The sequence below is a fragment of the Periplaneta americana genome, chromosome 7, assembly GCF_040183065.1.
Source record: "Periplaneta americana isolate PAMFEO1 chromosome 7, P.americana_PAMFEO1_priV1, whole genome shotgun sequence".
Classification (NCBI taxonomy): Eukaryota; Metazoa; Arthropoda; class Insecta; order Blattodea; family Blattidae; genus Periplaneta; species Periplaneta americana.
The window spans coordinates 176,999,623-177,026,916 of NC_091123.1; the positions used below are offsets into that span (position 1 = coordinate 176,999,623).

Here is a 27,294-nt window from a genome sequence, read left to right on the forward strand (position 1 = left end):
TGATAGAGACTGGATTAATCTTGCTCAGGATAGGGACCGATGGCGAGCTTATGTGAGGGCGGCAATGAACCTCCGGGTTCGTTAAAGGCCAGTAAGTATATTTTCATTTTCATAGAATGTATGATGGGGTATTTATTTTTAGAACTTCGGTAGGTATAACTGAAACCATTAATGTCAGGTTCATATATTGGGATCTGGAATCTACAGTCAACTGTTTTCATGCCATTACTCACCATATGCGTTTTGTTGGTGCCAAGGTCTGTCTTTCCTTTTGAATCCCGAGGAGAAGGTGTCATCCTGTGGGAAAAACGATCATTTCACTCACACTACCAGCCGTTTTGGACCCACACTCACGAGTACTCGGACACTCTGTTGTTAACTGCAGCTCAGGTGAAACCACTCTGGCATCCCGCACCTTGTCGAGTCTGTATTGTCGGTAAAGAAAGAGAGAGTGACGTCACCACACGATCCGCCGAAGGCTGCGACCAGCATACTGAGTTGGAGACTAGAACAGCGCAGCACGACGTAGGTGAACTGGAAGCTGGAACCAAGAATGGTAAGCCCAAGGTGACGGGTGTTAGCTCCAAACCCGAGCTTTTACCTTGGCTGTGTGGGAGTCGAATACAGTACCTCAAAATGCCACGCCCCCGTTACAAGAACGAAGTGAAAAACCACATGTGCAGTCGTAGTGTTGGGCTAGGCCAGGTTTGTCCGAGGACTGCCAATGAAATCTGTCAATATTCACCGAATATGGTGTTATTCGAATGTCATTTATTTTTACAAGGGCATTCCATGGCAACGAAGATACACGTATTTTACTGTCTTTTTTTTTTTCTCCCCACCATACTAACCTAGCGGCCGAATTTCCCGGGAGGGTCACGGAGTTGCGAAATCGAGAGTATTTTATTTGTTTATTTTAGTAGATTATTTTACTACGCTTTATCAACATCTTAGGTTCTTTATTGTCTGAATGAGATGAAGGTGATAATGCCGGTGAAATGAGTCCGGGGTCCAACACCGAAAGTTACACTGCATTTGCTCATATTGGGTTAAGGAAATACCCCGGAAAAACCTCAACCAGATAACTTGTCCCGACCGGGAATCGAATTCGGGCCACCTGGTTTCGCGGCCAGACGCGCTAAACACAGGTGTGGACTTAAGAGTGTTTTATCTTATATATAAAAGTCAATGTGGCTATGTATGTATGTATGTATGTATGTATGTATGTATGTATGTATGTATGTATGTATTTACTCTATACAAATCTACACACTTTGACCGATATGTGTCAAAGTTTCCACATTTAACCTTCATAACCAGGAGAAGAACATAGGCTACATTAAAATCGAACAAATGGACATTAAATTAATTAAAACATCTATCTAAACTAATAATAAATCTGTAGCCGAAATTTTTCTGGTAATTTTCGATTTTCCAAAAATAATTGATCCTAACATATATAATTAACCACCCTGAAACCGAAAATTGTTTTTTTGAAATTTTTGTCTGTATGTCTGTCTGTCTGTATGTTTGTTACCTTTTCACGCGATAGTGGATGAAAGGATTTCGATGAAAATTGGAATATAAATTAAGTTCGTTGTAACTTAGATTTTAGGCTATATGGCATTCAAAATACATTATTTAAAAGGGGAGTTATAAGGGGGTCTGAATTAAATAAATCGAAATATCTCGCTTATTATTGATTTTTGTGAAATATGTTACATAACAAAAGTTTCTTTACAAATAATTTGAGATAAGTTTTATTCCTTGAAAAATTTTGATAGGACTGATATTTAATGAGATAAATGAGTTTTAAAATTAAAATAACTGCCATCTAAGGCCGTGTAATGAAATAAAAAGCAAATGATTTCGTCTATAAGGGGCCTTGGACAGCAACAATCGAAAGCTATGAAAGATAGCCTACAGAGAATGTTTCTATGTTTGTATGAAGTACTATCGGAAGCTAAATTAACCGATTTGTATAATTAATTATTATTTCACCACTGTAAAGTTTAGTTTCTCTAGATGGACATAATGCTATAATGTTATTACAGTAACTTCTGATATAATATAATATAATATAATATAATATAATATAATATAATATAATATAATGTAATATTATATCATATAATTTAAGTTATTTGAAGGGTTCAGAACCATAGTGAGCCAAGCGCCATTTACTGAATACGTAGAAAACAAGGGTTAAAATTAAGTTATTACCATAATTCAATGGAAACCTATAACAAGTAAAATAAAGTATACACATTAACTCTAAATGATGTCAATGTTCATTAAACTATGGTTGCATGTAATAAAAATTAGAAACATGTTAAAGGAATTGTCATTGCACCAATGAGTGGTCTCTGGACCAAAATGATAGCATTTTAATTATTTAGATGCAATTTAAATTAAGTAACATATTAAACGATTTATCCTGCTATCAAACACGAATGTTCCCTGGATCAAACGTCCTATTTTAATTATGTAATTACTTTATATTTATTTCTAACGGGTGCAGCGGAGCGCACGGGTACGGTTAGTACTAATAATAAATCTGTAGCCAAAATGTTTCTGGTAATTTTCGATTTTCAAAAAATAATTGGTGTTAACATGTATAATTAACCATCCTGAAAACGAAAATCGCTTTTTTGAAATTTTTGTTTGTCTGTCTGTCTGTCTGTATGTTTGTTACCTTTTCACGCGATAATGGCTGAACTGATTTCGATGAAAATTGGAATATAAATTAACTTCGTTGTAACTTAGATTTTAGGCTATATGGCAGTACAATACTTTATTTAAACGGGGGGTTATAAGGGGGACTGAATTAAATAAATCGAAATATCTCGCTTATTATTGATTTTTGTGAAAAATGTTACATAACAAAAATTTCTTTAAAAATGATTTCCCATAAGTTTTATTCCAAGCAAAATTTTGATAGGACTGATATTTAAGTCTGTCTGTCTGTCTGTCTGGATGTTTGTTACCTTTTCACGCGATAATGGCTGAACGGATTTCGATGAAAATTGGAATATAAATTAAGTTCGTTGTAACTTGGGTTTTAGGCTACATAGCATTCAAAATACTTTATTTAAAAGGGGGGTTATAAGGGGGCCTGAATTAAATAAACCGAAATATCTCACTTATTATTGATTTTTGTGAAAAATGTTAAATAACAAAAGTTTCTTTAAAAATGATTTGCGATAAGTTGTATTCCGGGAAAAATTTTTATAGGACTGATATTTAAGGATATACAAGAGTTTTAAAATAACAATACATTTCCACCGCCGCCTCAGATTATAGTGTCGTTGTTCCTTAACTGCTATTTGCAAAATATTATTTTTTTAGTAGGAAGGAAAACAAATTTATTCATTCTATGGCAAGTAGTGCATAGGAGATCGTGAATTCTTACATTTTTACACAATCAGCTCTATTAATTTGGAGTGATTTATTAAAGGATGCATTCAAGACTAATTTAGAAATACGTTAAACGAATTATATTTGCACCAAATGAGTGGTCTCTGGACCAAAATGATAGCATTTTAATTATTTAAATACAATTTAAATTAATTAGCATATTAAACGATTTATTCTTCTATCAAACACGAATATCCCCTGGACCCAATGTTCTATTTTAATTATGTAATTACTTTATATTTATTTCTAATAAGTGCAGCGGAGCGCACGGGTACAGCTAGTAAAAAATAAAATTATATACGTTCAAAGATTCATGTATAATATTAAATGCAATCTTCTACAGTCAGTTGTTTTTTATTGTTGCCTGTTGTATTCAACATCAACTTTCACGAGGCCGTGGAAGAAAGAGCACGAAAGCATTGTTGATACATCATGAAGGCCAAAATTTAGACAGTTCATGCAAGAAGTATCTTTTCGCAGTCCAGGTAGTATGAGTTTCTCGATACAGTTGTAGATAGTGAGCAGGCTGTATTTTATCTAACTGAATTCTTCAATTCTTTGAAAGCACATAATTTAATAGTTACTTAGTTTTATATACATACTAGTGGCTTGTGCAGCAAATGCCGCAAACTAAGTTCATTAGACGTTCAAATAAAAATGTTTCAGATTTATTTTCAATGAAGAATACCAGACATTTTGAAAGTCATTTGCTTCCATAATAATGAAACATACTCCCTCTGAATGTTTTTATCCCAAATACTTTATCTTGAACTTATCCACCTTCAGTTTTTGAGTTTCAATGCGAAAACGCAAGTAGCAATGCCAGGACGATCAGTGGGTTTTCCATGTGGGAGTAAAGCAATAGCTATTTCAGGTCATTGTGGATTGTAGGTGAAAGTTTAAAAAAATGTCAGGTTTGCTATGCTTTCGAACAATAACATAGCATCTTGATATAGCTGCTGCATGTAGATCTTGAAACGTAAAGGGTAAAATCATTTTATCCTGTTAAGAGATCTTGCTGAAATAATCGAGAGATTACAAAATTTTCTAGGCCTCTTATTTTATCAGAAAGTAATACCTTCTGGTCTTTCCTTAGGAACTCTAATTTTTGCGCTCTCTCGAGCCAATACTGAAGAGAATGTCGCATATAAATATCTACACCACACCGCCATTAATTATATGAAAAAGACCCAACCCCACTTGATTAATAACTATAAAAATATTTCATTTTTAATAATAATTATTATCTTACGTAAGTTTTATAGTTATATATTACATAGCCGTCACTCAGTAAGTAGAAATGAAGATCTAATTTAAGATATTCTCTACATCTACTTACATAACCCCAAAACGTTTCGCTTTCATATCATCAATATAGCATTAATATGTATAATTAATGAAAAATATCACATCATGGCATTAACTATAACAATATTTAATTTCTAATGGTAATAATGTCATCAAACCACCTCAGGTTTTGTAGATTTTAATATCCAATACACAGCCGTATTCAGAAAATTACACACCACAGAATCACACCTGTAAATTATTTTTTGTAAATCTTGAAGTTTTTAATAATCAATTGAATTTGAACTCTTAATATGTCAGCAATCCTGCCTTCGTGTAATATTGTTTATTGTAATGTGTTTGTGTTTTGTTTTATTTTGAAATGCCATTATTTCTCAAAACTTACGACAGATGGATTTTGGAAAATAGGGAAATGATGTAGGAAAATTGACATTTCACTGAAAACTACTATTTTTCTGAAAAACTTTGGGTCCCAAGCTTCAAAATGAGGGGTCATTTATTAAAATCCGTTCAGCCGTTTTCCCGTAATTTCCATTACTAGTTCAAATTATATATATATATATATATATATATATATATATATAATGGACATAGTAAAAGTGTAATAAGTCAAAGATAATAAGATGCACTTACATTTTATAAAAGATCTTTTATCAATGAAACTTTTATAAAAGAATACCTATTACACTGTCATATTATTTTATAAAAGATCTTTGTCAAATAACTTTGATAGTGTAATAGCAGCCTTAGCTAGTAGGTTAGGTCCATTTTCGGCTTTTCTCCTCAATTTTATAGAGTTCCTTCAGTGGATCAGCGTCCATTTCGTACGTGAAACCATTTCTCGCGATACAAACCGGCGGTGAATCTCCAGCGTGCACCGTGTCTCCCAGGTCAGTGTTTCCCAAACTTTTTGAAGTGGGAACAGTTCCGCGGACCACCTTGGTATTGTTCCCTTCGAAAGTAAATTTATCATTTTTGTAGCATATTTTAATACCAGTATACTTATATTTTAAAATTTAATTAATTAAAATTAATTTATTTCAATTAATTTTATATTAGTATTAACTAAATAAGTTAATTTTGATAGAAGAAAATTCATTTTTTTTATAATTCAAGTCTATTAGAGTTTGGATAATCTTTAACTTATAAATTTAAAAATTTAATAAATGTTGGTACTCACATTAATACTGCAATTTGACAGGTTTACTTTTTAAGTGCCGTTTCAATTTCACGAGTTCCATACACTCGTTTGAAAGCTCTTCGTAACAAACAACGCACCGAGGTTTTGGTTCACTCTCATTGCCACACCAAGTAAATCCAACTTTAAAATAACTCTTGTCTTATTTACGAAAGTATTTTTTTTGAACAGCTACCACTAGGATTAGATAAGTCTTTAATGGTACTAGAATCACTGAATATCTTCACACACAGCTTCTGAATTATTAGCATTGCCTAAATGAAGCGTTTCTTTTTTTACGAAGATGTATAATGGACACTATTTAACAGAGAAATAGACAACTACTAGCATGTAGCACATAAGAAGGATTTCTTTTTTTTTTTTTTAGTAGGTTATTTTACGACGCTTTATCAACATCTTAGGTTATTTAGCGTCTGAATGAGTAGAAGGTGATAATGCCGGTGAAATGAGTCCGGGGTCCAGCACCGGAAGTTACTCAGCATTTGCTCGTATTGGATTGAGGGAAAACCCCGGAAAAAACCTCAACCAGGTAACTTGCCCCGACCGGGAGTCGAACCCGGGCGACCTGGTTTCACGACCAGGTGCGATAGCGTTACTCCACAGGTGTGGACAAGTAACTGCTAACAGGAAAGCGACGAATCGACAATGCACTGAATGTGGTATAAGTTACTTGTGATTGACTGCAGAAAATCTATATATATAATTTGAACTGGTAATGGAAATTACGGGAAAACGGCTGAACGGATTTTAATAAATGGCCCCTCATTTTGAAGCTTGGAACCCAAAGTTTTTCGGAAAAGTAGTAGTTTTCAGTGAAATGTCAATTTTCCTACATAATTTTCCAATTTTCCAAAATCCATCTGTTGTCAGTTTTGAGAACTAATTTTATTCAGTCACGGCCGACTTGATTGAATTTCAGAACAAAACACACACTACAATAAACAATAGGCTATTAAACGAAGGCCATGACCTGTAGGATTGCCGACATATTTAGAGCTCAATTCAATTTGTTATTAAAAACTGATTCTGCAGTGTATAATTTTCTGAGTACAGCTGTGTATTGGATATTCAAATCTACGAAACTTGAGGTGGTTTGATGACATTATTACCATTAGAAATTAAATATTATTATAGTTAGTATCATGATGCGTCTATTTTTCATTAATTGTACATAATATTGATGCTATATTGATGATATGAAAGTGAAACGTTTTGAGGTTATGTAAGTAAATGTAGAGAATATCTTAATTTAGATCTTCATTTCTATAATTTACTGAGTGACTGCTATATATAAAACTACAAAACTTAAGTAAGATAATAATATTGTTATTAAAAATCATATATTTTTATACTTATTAACCCAGTGGGGTTGGATCTTTTTCATATACTTAATGGCGGTGTAGTGTAGATATTGATATGTGTCATTGTCTTCAGTATTGGCTCGAGAGAGCGCAAAAATTACAGTTCCTAAGGAAAAATCAAAAGGTATTACTTACCGATAAAATAAGAGGCCTAGAAAATTTTGTAGTCTCCAGATCATTTCAGCAAGATCTCTTAGTAGGATAAAATGATTTTACGCTCTACATTTTAAGTTCTACATGCAGCAGCTATACGAAAATGCTATTGTTCGAAAGCTTAGCAAACCTGACATTTTTTTAACTTTTGCCTACAATCCACAATGACCTGAAATAGCTATTGCTATCGTCCTGACATTGATACTTGCGTTTTCGCGTTGAAATTCAAAAATTGAAGTTGGATAGGTTCAAGAAAAAGTATTTGGCCTAAAAAAATCCATTCAGACGGAGTATGTTTCATTATTATGGAAGCAAATAACTATCAAAAAGACAAGTATTCTTCATTGAAAATAAATGTGAAAAATTTTTATTTGAACGTCTAACGAACTTAGTTTGCAGCAGCATTTGCTGTACAAGCCACTAGTATAATTAGAAAAGTATTGTAATTTGAATTTCTGGATCTGATTCGCCTGCATTTTAAAACATACGAAGTCTGAAAAAAACAGAAAAAAAAAAAATAATACAGAAACATGCCCGATTTTCAACACGTAAAGATGCAATTTGGCATGTTCTATTATTGGTGTACCACGTACAGTACGTGACCATTTCAATGTGCAGACTGGGTGTCGGTAAAACTATTAAGAAAGTCATCAAGACATGAAAAGGTTCGGTGCTTTGGTCCTCTGTTGTGAATTTGGGTGGTCCCTGGCAGGGTAACAGGTGCGGCACCAGACCCTCTTTTGTTGCTGAGAGTAGAGTGAGAATTCGGTAGACGATTAGGGTAATAAAATTCATAAAATGTCCGTACTGGGAGAAAAAGTGAAAGCCGATTGCCATGTGTCATTTCCAAACTCTGAGATTTTCAGCTATAGTGTGGTACGCAATTCGTTTGAATTTTATTTTTTCTTCTATCTTTTTTGAAGGACCACAAGGGCAGACCTCGAGGACCACAGGTGGTCCGCGGACCATATTTTGAGAAACACTGTCCCAGGTAATCACAAAGACCCAGAAGTTCCCGCATTTACATACTTTTTCCTATACATCTATACTAATAATAAATCTGTAGCCGAAAATTTTCTGGTAATTTTCGATTTTCCAAAAATAATTGGTCCTAACATATATAATCAACCACCCTGAAACCGAAAATCGCTTTTTTGAAATTTTTGTTTGTATGTCTGTCTGTCTGTCTGTCTGTCTGTATGTTTGTTACCTTTTCACGCGATAATGGCTGAACCGATTCCGATGAAAATTGGAATATAAATTAAGTTCGTTGTAACTTAGATTATAGGCTATATGGCATTCAAAATACATTATTTAAAAGGGGGGTTATAAGGGGGCCTGAATTAAATAAATCGAAATATCTCGCTTATTATTGATTTTTGTGAAAAATTTTACATAACAAAAGTTTCTTTAAAAATGATTTCCCATAAGTTTTATTCTCTGAAAAAGTTTGATAGGACTGATATTTAATGAGATAAATGAGTTTTAAAATTAAAATAACTGCCATCTATGGCGGTGTATTGAAATAAAAAACAAATGACTTCGTCTATAAGGGGCCTTGGACACAACAATCGAAAGCTATGAAAGATAGCCTACAGACAATGTTTCTGTGTTCGTATGAAGTAATATCGGAAGCTAAATTAACCGATTTGTATAATTAATTATTATTTCATCATTGGAAAGTGTAGTTTCTCTGGATGGACATAATGCTATAATGTTATTACAGTAACTTGTGAGTGAATTGAGGACAGGTAAGATTAAAATAGCTTCTTATGCACAGAAAACTTGATAGGTTATTCTGTATATTCATTTCCTGTATTTCTTATACTGTAATAATGTTTATGAACATATTCATTTTTATCTCAGAGAATTAACGAACAACGAGAGTGTATTGATTTAGTATGCAGTAATAGTACGTTAGCTTAGCAATGCATTATTTTATAATTCAAATTTTAACTATGCTCAATTGAATCGTGTTAAAATACATAAAATATATATGCAATAAATGCAATGCAAAAAAAAATGGGTAATGAGCCAAGCAGATTATGTTGCGCTGTTGTAAAAGTTGTTCCTCCTGAGATTCAAGAGCTCCCACAACAAATTAAAAACTTTCTAATTCGAGTACATCCGTTATCAACACACTTTTTCATAATATAATATAATATAATATAATATAATATAATATAATATAATATAATATAATATAATATAATATAATATAATATAATATAAACATAATAATAAATCTGTAGCCAAAATTTTTCTGTTAATTTTCGCTTTTCCAAAAATAATTGGTAAAAACAATTAAGGAACATGTTAAAGGAATTGTCATTGCACCAAATGAGTGTTCTCTGGATCAAAATGATCGCATTTTAATATTTTAAAAACAATTAAATTAAGTATTCTGACCATTATTTGGTGATTGGAGAATTAAGAGAAAGATTATCAGTAGCCAAGCGAGTAGAGCAACAAGTTAATATTACTAAATTCAATATTTTGAAATTAAAGGACGAGGAAGCTAAGCAAAATTATCAGGTCGAAAGTTCGAATAGGTTTGCCACTTTAGAAAGTTCCGACGAAGTTGAGAAAGAATTAGATGTTAATAGCGTGTGGGAAAATATCAGAGATAGTATCAAAATTGCAGCTGAGCAGAGCATAGGTTATTATGAAACTAGGAAAAAGAAACCGTGGTTTGATGAAGATTGTTGCATGGTAGTAGAAAGAAGGAAACAGGCAAAATTGAAATTCTTACAGGATCCAGTTGAGGAGAAGAGAGATAATTATTTCAATGAAAGACGGGAAGCAAGTCGTACACTTAGGAATAAAAAGAGAGGTTACTTGAAGGAAAAACTGAATGAGGTAGAAACAAGTAGTAAGAATAAAAACATTCGAGATTTATATAAGGGTATAAAGGAATTTAAGAACGGATATCAGCCAAGGGTAAACGTGATCAAGGATGAGAATGGTGACTTGCTTGCAGACTCTCCATCAATCCTAAACAGATGGAAAAACTATTTTGCGCAACTACTAAATGTACATAGGCCAAATAGAAATGATCGAGACGAAATTGAAATGCAAACTGCTGAGCCATTTATACCCGAACCCACGCTTTCAGAAGTCGAAATTGCGATAGAAAATCTGAAAAAGTACAAGTCTCCAGGTATCGATCAAATTCCAGCAGAATTAATACAAGAGGGTGGGAGTGCATTATATAACGAAATTTATAAACTTGTACTTGCTATTTGGGAAAAGGAAATTGTACCAGAACAATGGAAGGAGTCCATAATTGTACCTATTATTAAAAAGGGGGACAAAACCAACTGTGGTAACTTTCGAGGAATATCACTTTTGTTGACGTCGTACAAAATTTTGTCCAATATTCTTTTGAGAAGATTAACTCCGTACGTAGATGAAATTATTGGGGATCATCAGTGCGGTTTTCGGCGTAATAGATCGACTATTGATCAGATTTTTTGTATTCGACAGATAATGGAGAAAAAATGAGAGTATAAGGGTACAGTACATCAGTTATTCATAGATTTCAAAAAGGCTTATGACTCTGTTAAGAGGGAAGTATTATATGATATTCTTATTGAATTTGGTATTCCCAAGAAACTAGTTCGATTAATTAAAATGTGTCTCAGTGAAACATACAGCAGAGTCCGTATAGGTCAGTTTCTATCTGATGCTTTTCCAATTCACTGCGGGCTAAAGCAGGGAGATGCACTATCACCTTTACTTTTTAACTTTGCTGTAGAATATGCCATTAGGAAAGTTCAGGATAACAGGCAGGGTTTGGAATTGAACGGGTTACATCAGCTTCTTGTCTATGCGGATGACGTGAATATGTTAGGAGAAAATACACAAACGATTAGGGAAAACACGGAAATTTTACTTCAAGCAAGTAGAGCGATCGGTTTGGAAGTAAATCCCGAAAAGACAAAGTATATGATTATGTCTCGTGACCAGAATATTGTACGAAATGGAAATATAAAAATTGGAGATTTATCCTTCGAAGAGGTGGAAAAATTCAAATATCTTGGAGCAACAGTAACAAATATAAATGACACTCGGGAGGAAATTAAACGCAGAATAAATATGGGAAATGCGTGTTATTATTCGGTTGAGAAGCTCTTATCATCCAGTCTGCTGTCGAAAAATCTGAAAGTTAGAATTTAAAAAACAGTTATATTACCGGTTCTTCTGTATGGTTGTGAAACTTGGACTCTCACTCTGAGAGAGGAACATAGGTTCAGGGTGTTTGAGAATAAGGTGCTAAGGAAAATATTTGGGGCTAAGCGGGATGAAGTTACAGGAGAATGGAGAAAGTTACACAACACAGAACTGCACGCATTGTATTCTTCACCTGACATAATTAGGAACATTAAATCGAGACGTTTGAGATGGGCAGGGCATGTAGCATGTATGGGCGAATCCAGAAATGCATATAGAGTGTTAGTTGGGAGACCGGAGGGAAAAAGACCTTTAGGGAGGCCGAGACGTAGATGGGAGGATAATATTAAAATGGATTTGAGGGAGGTGGGATATGATGATAGAGACTGGATTAATCTTGCACAGGATAGGGACCGCTGGCGGGCTTATGTGAGGGCGGCAATGAACCTTCGGGTTCCTTAAAAGCCATTTGTAAGTAAGTAAGTAAACATATTAAACGATTTATCCTTCTATCAAACACGAATGTTCCCTGGATCAAATGCCCTATTTTAATTATGTAATTACTTTATATTTATTTCTAACGGGTGCAGCGGAGCGCACGGGTACGGCTAGTATAAGTATATGTTGATGAATGATTTATTTATTTTAAATGCTTCCTCAAATTTCGAGGTTAATAATGTTTAATAATTTAATGTTAAGTTGAAGTACTTTCAACTTCAGTTAAGGCGGGGTTCAGGGAAACCCAGATTCAGAAGGGAGGGTACAAATGTGATTCACAGCCAGCAGGCACTTCCGCGTGCCCAAAAGTCTTTCGGAAGAGAGATCGCTGCTTCTACACTATACAGGTGCGCCAAAGAAAATATTTTGATAGCATCAAAAACTGCTTCCTTCCTCATTGTGGAGCAGTCCCGTACCGACTGTTATCGTTCCCGAAATAACGTAACGGTGCTGCATCACGCCGTGTGACCTTCATGTACACAGAGCATTTGGGCAAACACACAAGTATTGCATACGGCGAGCCAGCTTTGGTGTGAAGTTCAGTCACAAAGACGCTGATGTAGAGGTCAGAGACACAAGTGACGAGCTGATAAAGGCAGATAAACATTTTAATTGGTGCTAGTTGTTTATTGCCAGAAAAATACAACACGGAGAAATTGTAAATTTATAAAATTCTGTCACTCCCCTGACCCTGAAAAAGACTGTTCTCATGCTGAGGGGAGGATTCAATACATAATAAATTTACATGCATAAATTACAATAAAATAACACCTTACTCACTTACTTAATTACTTACTGGCTTTTAAGGAACCCGGAGGTTCATTGCCGCCCTCACATAAGCACGCCATCGGTCCCTATCCTGAGCAAGATTAATCCATCCTCTTATCATCATATCCCACCTACCTCAAATCCATTTTAATATTATCTTCCCATCTACGTCTCGGCCTGCCTAAAGGTCTTTTTCCCTCCGGCCTCCCAACTAACACTCTATATGCATTTCTGGATTCGCCCATACGTGCTACATGCCCTGTCCATCTCAAACGTCTGGATTTAATGTTCCTAATTATGTTAGGTGAAGAATACAATGCGTGCAGTTCTGTGTTGTGTAACTTTCTCCATTCTCCTGTAACTTCATCCCTCTTAGCCCCAAATATTTTCCTAAGCACCTTATTCTCAAATACCTTTAACCTATGTGTCCAAGTTTCCCAACCATACAGTACAACCGGTAATATAAATGTTTTATAAATTCTAACTTTCAGATTTTTTGACAGCAGACTGGATGATAAATGTTTCTCATTCTAGGGTCGATATTAGTACTGTGGTTGAAAACAGTACTCGTTAAACACTTGAGTTCAAACAAATGTATTGTATCCGTGTCTTTGGTATTGTATTGTATTGTATTGTATATATTAACATTCCATGCTATTCATACATTGCTTCACAGCTAGAATATGGAACAAGTCAAAAAAACTTAATACTATTATAATAATATTATATATTATAATAAAATAACACCTAAAATTAATAATTACTCATAACAAATTGCTTAGGCCTACATACTTATTTACTTACTTACTTACTTACTTACAAATGGCTTTTAAGGAACTCGAAGGTTCATTGTCGCCCTCACATAAGCCCGCCATCGGTCCCTATCCTGAGCAAGATTAATCCATTCTCTATCATCATATCCCACCTCCCTCAAATCCATTTTAATATTATCTTCCCATCTACGTCTCGGCCTCGCTAAAGGTTTTTTCCCTCCGGCCTCCCAACTAACACTCTATATGCATTTCTGGATTCGCCCATACGTGCTACATGCCCTGCCCATCTCAAACGTCTGGATTTAATGTTCCTAATTATGTCAGGTGAAGAATACAATGCGTGCAGTTCTGTGTTGTGTAACTTTCTCCATTCTCCTGTAACTTCATCCCTCTTAGCCTCAAATATTTTCCTAAGAACCTTATTCTAATACACCCTTAACCTATATTCCTCTCTCAAAGTGAGAGTCCAAGTTTCACAACCATAAAGAACAACCGGTAATATAACTGTTTTATAAATTCTAACTTTCAGATTTTTTGACGGCAGACTGGATGATAAAAGTTTCTCATTCTAGGGCCGATATTAGTACTATGGTTGAAAACAGTTAAACACTTGAGTTCAAACAAATGTATTGTATCCATGTCTTTGGTATTGTATTGTATTGTATTGTATTGTATTTATTAACATTCCATGGTATTCATACAATGCTTCACAGCTAGAATATGGAACAAGTCAAAAAACTTAATACTGTAATAATAATATTATATATTATAATAAAATAACACCTAAAATTAATAATTACTCATAACAAATTGCTTAGGCCTACATATATACTTAAATGTCAAAATGTTGGAAGTAAATAGATGTGGGTATTTATTCATTAATTTGTTAGTATGTACATTCTAAGGCCGATATTATTACTATGGTTGAAAACATTGCTCGTTAAACACTTGAGTTCAAACAAATGTATTGTATCCATGTCTTTGGTATTGTATTGTATTGTATTGTATTTATTAACATATCATGGTATTCATACATTGCTTCACAGCTAGAATATGGAACAAGTCAAAAAACTTAATACTATTATAAAGTCACAGTCTAGATGAAATATATACAGGCGAAATTTGCAATATAGTCTACTAGTACAACACAAAGTTTTAGTATCAATTTCATGAAGCGTTATTGAATGTCATGAATTCACCTACAGAATAGAAGGCGTGAGAAATTAGGTACTTCTTTAATTTGGCCCTAAATAATCTTATGTTTTGAGTTTCATTTTTTATATCGATAGGGAGGCTATTAAAAATTTTTACTGCCATATAACGCACTCCTTTTTGATACCACGATAGACTTGCCGATGGAGTATGAAAGTCATTGATTTAATTCCCAATATGCTCAGTCAATTAAAGAGGGCAGTGTGTTATGATAATACATTTTGAAATAATTTTAGTTTTGTCCTTTAAATGTGCAGAAATTGGATCCAAAAAAAATGTAACACTGAAAAATTCCTTTGCAGAACGAAAAGTTACATTTGTTCGGATCAAATTTCTTTCCCAAAACACACTATGAAATGTTTCATATAAAATAATCTCTATCTCGGAAAGTAAGCAACAACGAGCAAAATTGTATGAAACATTTTTGTTCGAAATATCTTAAGGAATAACCCCCTGAAATTAATGTATGTATGTATGTATGTATGTATGTATGTATGTATGTATGTATGTATGTATGTATGTATGTATGTATGTATGTATGTATGTATGTATGTATGTATGTACGTATGGTTCACCTTGTGTGTGTGTGTGTGTGTGTGTGTATACACACACATACATATTATATATTTTAATTTCTTGCACAGATTGACAGAATTGTACAACTAAAGGAAATAACACTAGCTAGAAATCTTTGTTAGCAGTGGATTCAGAAAACATTCATTATTTGGCAGTGAAACAATTGTTATCCTAGGTAATGTACCTAGTTCTGAAGAAAAATAATTTTCTTTTCAACAGTGATTATTTATAAAATTTCCCTACTAACTATACCAGATGTCCTTAAGGTAATATTTATTTATTTATTTATTTATTTGTTTGTTTACTTATTTATTTATTTAATTATCTATTCACTTATTTATTTATTTATTTACTTATTTATTTATTTGCTTATTTATTTACTTATTTACTTATTTATTTATTTATTTGTTTACTTATTTATTTATTTAATTATCTATTTACTTATTTATTTATTTACTTATGTATTTATTTACTTATTTACTTATTTATTTATTTGCTTATTTATTTATTTATTTATTTGTTTACTTATTTATTTATTTATTTACTTATTTATTTATTTAATTATCTATTTACTTATTTATTTACTTATTTACTTATTTATTTACTTATTTACTTATTTATTCATTTGTTTACTTATTTATTTACCTTTTTATTTAATTGCTTATTTATTTACTTATTTACTTATTTATTTACTTATTTACTTATTTATTTACTTATTTATTTATTTACTTATTTATTTATTTGCTTATTTATTTACTTATTTATTTATTTATTTACTTATTTATTTATTTATTTATTTGTTTACTTATCTATTTACTTATTTATTTATTTACTTATTTATTTACTTATTTACTTATTTATTTATTTGTTTACTTATTTATTTACTTATTTATTTATTTATTTATTTACTTATTTATTTATTTGCTTACTTATTTATTCATTTGTTTACTTATTTATTTACTTATTTATTTATTTGCTTATTTATTTACTTATTTACTTATTTATTTACTTATTTATTTATTTATTTACTTATTTATTTACTTATTTATTTATTTGCTTATTTATTTATTTATTTACTTATTTATTTACTTTTTTATTCATTCATTCATTCATTTATTTATTTATTTATTGGATTTTATAGATAGATGTACTCTAGGAAATAAAATTAATTTGTATTAACGTTGTATCAAATTCACTTTTTATAACGAATTAACAACCCTTTAAATACCCATTCCCGTACGTTCGATTTTTACTGTCCACAATATTCCTTGACTTTCATGCTTTACGTAAAGTTGATGCTTCCCGATTGCAGGGGACTTGACCCGCGTGTTATATCTAAGTAGGTAAACTTTGAGTTTCTCCTATATCGACGGAGCAGTGTATATGCATTTGTTAATATACAGTCCCATGTCACTAGCATAACAAATTGAGAGGACCTTCAGGATTCAGGAATTGAAAACACGCGTGGCTGAGATCCTTGAGATGAACTGTAATCACAGAGCCATTACAAACCTCGGCTATTCCATCGTCAGCGACGTAACAGACGCGAGTAAAATTATGTCAGATATAAAACGGAAGTAGCCTACTTAACCTCACAAATCTGTACACAATTCTGTGACAAATTAGAACGTCCTGACTCAGTGACGTCATTCCATAATTGTTCTTACTAATGCCTTCCTGGCTTACGAAGTTATTGGGTAATTTTATTCCTAACTATTAGGGGAGTAGTGGGTACAGTGAGACACAAAATATTAAGACATATGTATGCAAGTGATAATTCAAGTATTTTTAAAATCAAGTGCAATACAAATAGACATTAAAACATGGAGTATAATAATACATAAACAAAAATGTTAATAAATAAAGGACATGATATACAATACGTGTTTGTAAAAAAAATGCAAATGTCTCACTGTTCCCATTCAGGAGGGTACAGTGAGACACCACATTGTCTATTAACGGACATTGAAATCATTTACATTTATTTCAAAAGAAAGGAAAGCTTGCTGTCTCTTTATCTTGACATGTTCTGTAGGCTTATTTAGAATCATTTTGATGTCTGACTTCGAAACCATTGAAACATCTGGAACATTTGGAAAAGTGAATTTTCCATGACATTTCAAACTTTTGCGAAAAAATTAAATGAATTTTTGGTGGCAACAAAGGTTATCATTATAAGAATTTAATGTAATTCTTTATTATTTTTTAACATTTTCTCAAATTTTGTGAATAATTTTTTTATTTATGAAACCATTAAAATGTAATGTATCCATTATTTTAAGCTACAGTTCCTAAATTGGTTACTAGTATGTTCATTTTTAATGTTAGTTACTGGTAAATGTAATATAATTACAGTTTGTTTTTGCAAATCATTGGTACATGGGAACAGTGAGACGTATCAGTGCACCCTTCAATGGCATGTCTCACTGTTCCCTTTACGCATAGTTCATTTAAAAATGACGCCATCACTTCAAAATTAAAACAAGAAAGACGAAACTTTGCCAAACATAATCTCAAATACCATAGTATTAGGTAACAAAACATTCATTTTATATCTCATTTGTATACCCAATATAACCTTCATTAAACACAAGCCAAAATTTTACTTCTAGAGTGAAAAATTACGAATTATTTTTTTATCACTCGCCTTTATAACTAGAATCAAATCGAGTATGAAAATACTGTTACTTTACTCATGCAACATACAACTCCACTACTGTATTACCAACATCTCAACATCAAAATTTACCATCTAAATAAAAAAAGTCTCACTATTCTCCCTGTCTTACTGTACCCACTTCTCCCCTACTTATAAGTTCTGACTTTTTTTTCTCTGTCTATATATAGTGGACGTGGTTCGATATCCGACAAGGGAATGAAGATTTGTATCTCTTTTTCATGAAAATGGAAGTGTGCTAATCATAACTATTGAACGATGAACTTTCGCCGTGCTGACCATATAAACAAAGAGGCATATTATTTAGGAATGTCTATTATTGGTTCAAAAGACGTTATTCTTAAAGTAGACGATGACATGATTGACAATAAAATTTATGATTATTATGAATATGATAATTGTTACGCAAAGTCCCGAATGAAATTTTAAGTGAGCGATCTCAAGCGACAGAAAACTGATTATTACCAAGCAAAAATTACTTTTAAGGAACCCGCAGTTTCATTGCCGCCCTCACATAAGCTCGCCATCGGTCCCTATCCTGTGCAAAATTAATCATATTCCACCTCCCTCAAATCCATTTTAATAATATCCTCCCATCTATATCTCGGCCTCCCCAAAAGTCCTTTTCCCTCCGGCCTCCCAACTAACACTCTATATCCATTTCTGGATTCGCCCATAAGTGCTACATGCCCTGTCCATCTCAAACGTCTGGATTTAATGTTCCTAATTACGTCACGTGAAGAATATAATGCGTGCAGTTTTGCGTTATGTAACTTTCTCAATTCTCATGTAACTTCATCCCTCTTAGCCTCAAATATTTTCCTAAGAACCTTATTCTCAAACACCCATAATCTCTGTTCTTCTCTGAAAGTGAGAGTCCAAGTTTCACAACCACACAGAACAACCGGTAATATAACTGTTTTATAAATTCTAACTTTCAGATTTTTTGATAGCAGACTAGATGGCAAAAGCTTCACAACCGAATAATAACACGCATTTTCCATATTTATTCTGCGTTTAATTTCCTCCCGAGTGTCATTTATATTTGTTACTGTTGCTCCAAGATATTTGAATTTTTCCACCTCATCGAAGGATAAATTTCTAATTTTTATATTTTCATTTCGTACAATATTCTGGTCACGAGACATAATCATATTCCTAGCCTTTCGGGATTTACTTCCAAACCTATCGCTTTACTTGCTTCATATAAAATTTCTGCGTTTTCCTTAATTATTTGTGGAATTTTTCCTAACATATTCACGTCATCCTCATAGACAAGAAGCTGACGTAACCCGTTCAATTCCAAACCCTCTCTGTTATCCTTAACATTCTTAAGGGCATATTCCAGAGCGAATTTAAAAAGTAAAGGTGATAGTGAATATCCTTGCTTTAGCCTGCAGTGAATTGGAAAGCATCAGCATGGTTTTAGGGAAGGCTTCTCATGTGATAGTCAAATTACGTCGCTGGTTCAGGATCTAGCTGAAGAGGTAGATAGAGGCGGAAGAATCGATGCAGTTGTGATTGACTTTTCGAAAGCATTTGATTTGGTGCCACATGACATATTAATAGATAAGTTAAGTAGGCTAGGAATAGATAAAAGAGTGGTGCTATGGATCCAAGAATTCTTAAAAGGTAGAATCCAGAGAGTTAGAGTAGGTCATGAAATATCGGAAATTGGAAATATAAGTTCAGGGGTGCCACAGGGCAACGTTCTGGGTCCATTACTCTTTATAATTTACGTAAATGACCTATGCCAGGATATTACATCAAATGTGAGGCTATTTGCAGACGACTGCATTATCTATAGAAAGATTAGAAATAATTCAGATGTAGATGCTATTCAAACAGACTTGAATAACATTTACAACTGGGCGTTAAAGCATAGGATGAAAATAAATGGTTCTAAAAGTAAATCTATAACATTTTGTAAAACCCGAGAGGAAACTAGTCTAAATTACGAATTCAGTGGTGTTGTAATTCCGCAAGAACAATGTTGTAAATACCTAGGAGTGTATTTAAACTCCAAACTTTCTTGGGGAGAGCATGTTGATAATGTTACAGGCAAAGCATGGAGGGCACTTCACTTTATTATGAGAATCTTGAGAAAGGCTAGCCCCAAATCGAGGGAAATAGCATATCTAACATTAGTGCGACCGTTAATGGAATACGGAACTACGTGTTGGGATCCCTATAGAATATATCAGATAAATTCCTTAGAAAGAATCCAGTATAGGGCAGCTAAATTTGTTAAAGGTAAAAGAGAAGATGGGAACGATACGATAAAAGAACTTAAATGGGAAACTTTGGAAAACAGACGTAGGAAAACTAGAATAACATCATTGTATAGAGCACATCTAGGTCAGAAAGCATGGGTAGACATAACGGCTCGGTTAGAAAAGCCAACGTACTATGGTAGGAACGATCATGATTTTAAAATCAAATGTAGGAAACAGAAAACGGATGTAGGTAAATTCTCATTTTTAAATAGAACTATAAATGATTGGAATGACCTACCTGCAGCGGTCTTTGAGGGCTGTCCTTCCTTAAGGAGATTCAAGAATAATTTAAAGAGTTGTGTATAAAGTGAAAATTAAAATTAAGGTGACATTCAACACTTAATTTTTTAAGGTGGCATGTATTTATCTAGCCTGACGAGTTTACTTCCTTGGTTTGAATTGTAAATTATTTAAAAATAGCGTGTAAGAGGGCCTTACACTAGAAATGTTTAGTTTAAATGTAGTTCTGTTTATAAGTATGCATAAGAATGCAATTATTTGACTTATTTGAACTATTGTATCAGTGAAGCGAGGTGAGTCAGTGAAGTTATGGTTTTACAGTGCAGTGAACAGTTCCGATCAGTGATAATTTATAGCGTCAATGAAATGTGTTCTATAGTGTCAGTGAAATGTGTGCTAAAGTGTCAGTGAAATGCGTCATAGTGCCACTACAGGGAATGAGATGAGAGTAAAGTGAAAGACTATTGAAACTTATGTAGGACCTATACATAATTATGTAGGTTGTGTTGTAAAATTAGGTGTTTTATTTTATGTTTAATTATTATTGTGTTAAATTGTATTGTGTATTCTTATTGTATTGTGTATAAAATTGTATATGTGTTGTAAATTTTATTATGTAGGCTATTGTAAATTTTATTGTGTATTGCTTATCATTTTAACTGTGTATTGTTAATATTGTATATACCACTGCCACCGGGTGCTTGCCCACTTGCAGTGTAAATAAATACATACATACATACATACATCAGATAGAAACTGGCCTATACGGACTCTGCTGTAAGTTTCACTGAGACACATATTAATTAATCGAACTAGTTTCATGGGAATACCAAATTCAATAAGAATATTATAAAACTTCACTCTTAATCGAGTCATATGTCTTTTCGAAATCTATGAATAACGAATATATCACGAAGAATTAGCTATGCAGTTTCTCCTGTGCATCGTTAATATTTAGAAGGAAAAGCATATAGGATCTGGACTGCCATACTATCACGAAGGCCACTGTCATATTCATAATTAGGGAGCGGATTTTTATGTGCTAAAAAATGTAAATATATTTATTTTTTATGTGCTAAAAAGTACAAAAATATTTGCTAAAAATAAAAAAAATATATTTTTAAATATGACAAAAATACCTTACTTAGCTTGGAAAAAATATATATTACTATGTACTCACCAACCACACTTGAGTGCTACTAGTTGGCCGAGAATTGCAGTGAACAACAAAGGTCATCTCCAAATTCTCCATCACAAATGCATGCCGATTATCTCTGAACAACGACTTATACTGTGAAAATGGTCTTTCCGCATCACAGGACGTCAGACGTGCATATTTAAAAAGAGGAATGTCCAATACTTGAGCAACTTCACACATTTTTTTATATCCACGGTTTTTCCCAAACACATTCTGGAATTTGTCCCTTAGTACTTGTACTTCTGAACCTGGTAGCGACAACAGGTTTTTGAATGTTTCGAGTTTTTTGATGGTGTCACACAAAAAGCTTAGATTTGCTAATAGGAAAGCCAAATCGTTTTTTAAATAACCATCTTTCAGTATATCTTGAAGGATATCGATTGATGAAGCCCGATAACAGGGAATCACAACAAGACGTATTGCCTTACTTGATAGACATGAGCGAGAGGCGAGAGATTTGTTTAAATTAAATAATGATCATACCCGAGCTCTTATCTGTTGTGTTTCACAAACAAAGCGTGGAATGAAATCATCTTCGGCAACGATAAACATTCCTAATTATGTGCTGGAAAATCTCTCCTCCTTGTCCATGTTAATTTATTCTCTAATAATAACACTGATATGCTGCCCAGCAGTGCTCAGAACTTGAGGCGATACTATTACAAAAATGGATCACGGATACACCACACAGAGCTTAGAAACACGAAGCAACCAAAAATTCTTAAAAAGATAACGCACTTCTGAGTGACATAATTGATTTAGTTTTAAAATGTTTAAAAATTCTTGTAAAAAATTATTTAAGTAAAAAAACTAAAGATTTATGTGTTTATAATAGATTTCCTGAATATATGTATTTATATAATTTTTTGTGAAAATATGTGTTTTTATGTGAAGTAAAATTTGGGTTTTAAACTTGAAACTGCATGTTCGGAATTTTTAACTTTGTTAATACTGTTTTTTCACACGCAAAAATAATATTTAATTACATAAAAATCCGCTCCTTATCTATACTAATAATAAATCTGTAGCCGAAATTTTTCTGGTAATTTTCGATTTTCCAAAAATAATTGGTCCTAACATATATAATTAACCACCCTGAAACCGAAAATCGTTTTTTTGAAATTTTTGTTTGTATGTATGTCTGTCTGTATGTTTGTTACCTTTTCACGCGATAATGGCTGAACCGATTTCGATGAAAATTGGAATATAAATTAAGTTCGTTGTAACTTAGATTTTAGGCTATATGGCATTCAAAATATGTTATTTAAAAGGGGGTTATAAGGGGGCCTGAATTAAATAAATTGAAATATCTCGCTTATTATTGATTTTTATGAAATATGTTACATAACAAAAACTTCTTTAAAAATGATTTCCCATAAGTTTTATTCTCTGAAAAAGTTTGATAGGACTGATATTTAATGAGATAAATGACTTTTAAAATTAAAATAACTGCCATCTATGGCGGTGTATTGAAATAAAAAACAAATGACTTCGTCTATAAGGGGCCTTGGACACAACAATCGAAAGCTATGAAAGATAGCCTACAGACAATGTTTCTGTGTTCGTATGAAGTAATATCGGAAGCTAAATTAACCGATTTGTATAATTAATTATTATTTCATCATTGGAAAGTGTAGTTTCTCTGGATGGACATAATGCTATAATGTTATTACAGTAACTTGTGAGTGAATTGAGGACAGGTAAGATTAAAATAGCTTCTTATGCACAGAAAACTTGATAGGTTATTCTGTATATTCATTTCCTGTATTTCTTATACTGTAATAATGTTTATGAACATATTCATTTTTATCTCAGAGAATTAACGAACAACGAGAGTGTATTGATGTAGTATGCAGTAATAGTACGTTAGCTTAGCAATCCATTATTTTATAATTCAAATTTTAACTATGCTCAATTGAATCGTGTTAAAATACATAAAATACATATGCAATAAATGCAATGCAAAAAACTTGGGTAATGAGCCAAGCAGATTATGTTGCGCTGTTGTAAAAGTTGCTCCTCGTGAGATTCAAGAGCTCCCACAACAAATTAAAAACTTTCTAATTCGAGTACATCCGTTATCAACACACTTTTTCATAATATAATGTAATATAAACATAATAATAAATCTGTGGCCAAAATTTTTCTGTTAATTTTCGCTTTTCCAAAAATAATTGGTAATAACAAATAAGAAACATGTTAAAGGAATTGTCATTGCACCAAATGAGTGGTCTCTGGATCAAAATGATCGCATTTTAATTATTTGGATGCAATTTAAATTAAGTAACATATTAAACGATTTATCCTTCTGTCAAACACGAATGTTCCCTGGATCAAACGTCCTATTTTAATTATGTAATTACTTTATATTTATTTCTAACGGGTGCAGCGGAGCGCACGGGTACGGCTAGTGTAGTAATACCCGTAACATCGTAGGGACGACGACCGACGAGGGAAAGTGTAACAAGACGTCGGAAAGGACAGGAAACCGGTTGTGTGTGTGGACTCTGTCCAGCATCAGAGTTGCTATGGCGACTGTTTCTGTAATCTTTTTTATGTAAGCTAGTGGCATGCCGCCCAGCCACTTAATTTAAATATAATGGGAAATAAATTTGCAAACAGAGTAAACTTATCAGCCACAAACTTTAAGTGCGATGTCCTGTGCAGAAATAGCCTGAACGAATAAAAATCAGATAACTCCATGAATATGCATATTCTAGAGGAAGGGGTCAGGCCAGTCCATGCTGCAATTTCTTCTTGAGTAATAAAGTTTCAACACGAATTCAAATCCATGGATTTCATGGCTTCGAAATGTAGTAGCTCAAGAAATAGGGGAGAGTCGGGTAGTATCGGACAGTGCGCTTTTTTCATCTACAACCATATGGTAGTACCTGAATGACATGGTTACGTTTCTCTATGCGACATCACAGAAACGTAACCATGTCAATCAGGTACTATCATCGTGTGGTAGATGAAAGAAACTCACTGTCCGATATTACCCGATGTCCGATACTACCCGACTCTCCCTAAGTTAAATGGTCCTATCTCGGAAAAAGTGTAGTTGAAAATGAAAATAATTTTTGAGAATAATCCTGGTTATACTGAAATGGTTAAAATTAAAAAAAAAATTCTAAAGCTTGTACTTGCTATTTGGGAAAAGGAAATTGTACCAGAACAATGGAAGGAGTCCATAATCGTACTTATCTTTAAGAAGGGGGACAAGACTAACTTTAGAGGAATATCACTTTTGTTAACGGCGTACAAAATTTAGTCCAATATTCTTTCGAGAAGATTAACTCCATATGAAGATGAAATTATTGGGGATCATCAGTGCGGTTTTAGGCGTAATAGATCAACTATTGACCAGATATTTTGTATTCGACAGATAATGGAGAAAAAATGGGAGCATAAGGGTACAGTGCATCAGTTATTCATAGATTTCAAAAAGGCATATGACTCGGTTAAGAGAGAAGTTTTATATGATATTCTTATTGAATTTGATATTCCTAAGAAACTAATTCGATTAATTAAAATGTGTCTCAGTGAAACGTACAGCAGAGTCCGTATAGGTCAGTTTCTGTCAGATGCGTTTCCAATTCACTGTGGGCTAAAGCAAGGAGATGCACTATCACCTTTACTTTTTAACTTTGTTCTAGAGTATGCCAGGATAACAGAGAGGGCTTGGAATTGAACAGGTTACATCAGCTTGTTGTCTATGCAGATGACGTGAAATGTTAGGAGAAAATCCACAAACGATTAGGGAAAACACGGGAATTTTACTGGAAGCAAGTAAAGAGATAGGTTTGGAAGTAAATCCCGAAAAGACTAAGTATATTATTATGTCCCATGACTAGAATATTGTACGAAATGAAAATATAAAAATTGAAAATTTCTCTTTTGAAGAGGTGGAGAAGTTCAAATATCTTGGAGCAACAGTAACAAATATAAATGATACTCGGGAGGAAATTAAACACAGAACAAATATGGGAAATGCCTGTTATTATTCGGTTGAGAATTTTTTATCATCCAGTCTGCTGTCGAAAAATCTGGAATTTAGAATTTATGAAACAGTTATATTACCGGTTGTTCTTTATGGTTGTGAAACTTGGACTCTCACTTTAAGAGAGGAACATAGGTTAAGGGTGTTTGAGAATAAGGTGCTTAGGAAAATATTTGGGGCTAAGAGGGATGAAGTTACAGGAGAATGGAGAAAGTTACACAACACAGAGCTGCACGCATTGTATTCTTCACCTGATATAATTAGGAACATTAAATCCAGACTTTTGAGATGGGCAGGGCATGTAGCACGTATGGGCGAATCCAGAAATGTATATAGAGTGTTATTTGGGAGGCCGGAGGGAAAAAATACCTTTAGGGAGGCCGAGACGTAGATGGGAATATAATATTAAAATGGATTTGAGGGAGGTGGGATATGATGATAGAGAATGGATTAATCTTGCTCAGGATAGGGACCAATGGCGGGCTTACGTGAGGGCGGCAATGAACCTCCGGGTTCCTTAAAAGCCAATAAGTTTGGTAGAAACTCACAAAACTTCAACTTCTGAACACAATTGAGAATACAATGTTTAAAATTGAAATATACCTTCTATACTTATCTAGTATTATATGATTAATTATAACATAAACGTTTTCGGCACTAATGTGCCATTTTCAAATGTATGAAAATTTGCCTAATTACGTGTTCAAATGGGTGCACACGAACTGTGTGAGTGAAACATATAATATGTACCCTGCTGATTTCATGTCATATATAAAACTATCTGTTTGTGGATAATTAATGATTAAAAATTAAAAACACACACTTATTACTAACATTTAAAATTTGTTGCAATTATCCATCGGTTTGTGGAAAATACGTCAAGACAACCCCAGTGTTCCATAAACCGATGGATAATTGCAACAAATTTTAAATATTAGTAATAAGTGTGTTTTTAATTTTTAATCATTAATTATCCACAAACAGATTGTTTTATATAGGGGAGAGTCGGGTAGTATCGGACATCGGGTAATATCGGACAGTGAGTTTCTTTCATCTTCCACACGATGATAGTACCCGAGTGACATGGTTACGTTTCTGTGATGTCGCATAGAGAAACGTAACCATGTCATTCAGGTACTACCATATGGTGATAGATGAAAGAAACGCACTGTCTGATACTACCAGATGTCCGATACTACCCGACTCTCCCCTATGACATGATATCAGCAGGGTACATATTATATGTTTCACTTACACAGTTCATGTGCACCTATTTGAACATGTAATTAGGAAAATTTTCATACATTTGAAAATGGCACATTAGTGCCAAAAACGTTTATGTTATAATTAATCATATAATACTAGATAAGTATAGACGGTATATTTCAATTTTAACATTGTATTACAACTTGCTTATCGGATAAATCATACAACATGAAATTACAATTGAGAATATTTTCTGTTCC

General features: G+C 33.1%; 2 protein-coding genes across 2 annotated transcripts in view; one reads left to right on the forward strand and one right to left on the reverse strand.

Annotated features, from left to right (window-relative positions):
- Positions 1–515, reverse strand: part of LOC138703784 (uncharacterized) — a 109,831-nt gene extending 109,316 nt beyond the window's left edge. The window contains exon 1 of the mRNA XM_069831962.1: positions 234–515. The gene's annotated coding sequence lies outside the window, so the exon portion shown is untranslated. The remainder of the gene's footprint in view (positions 1–233) is intronic.
- Positions 1–27,294, forward strand: part of MsrA (methionine sulphoxide reductase A) — a 63,573-nt gene that overhangs the window by 3,844 nt on the left and 32,435 nt on the right. The window lies entirely within an intron of this gene.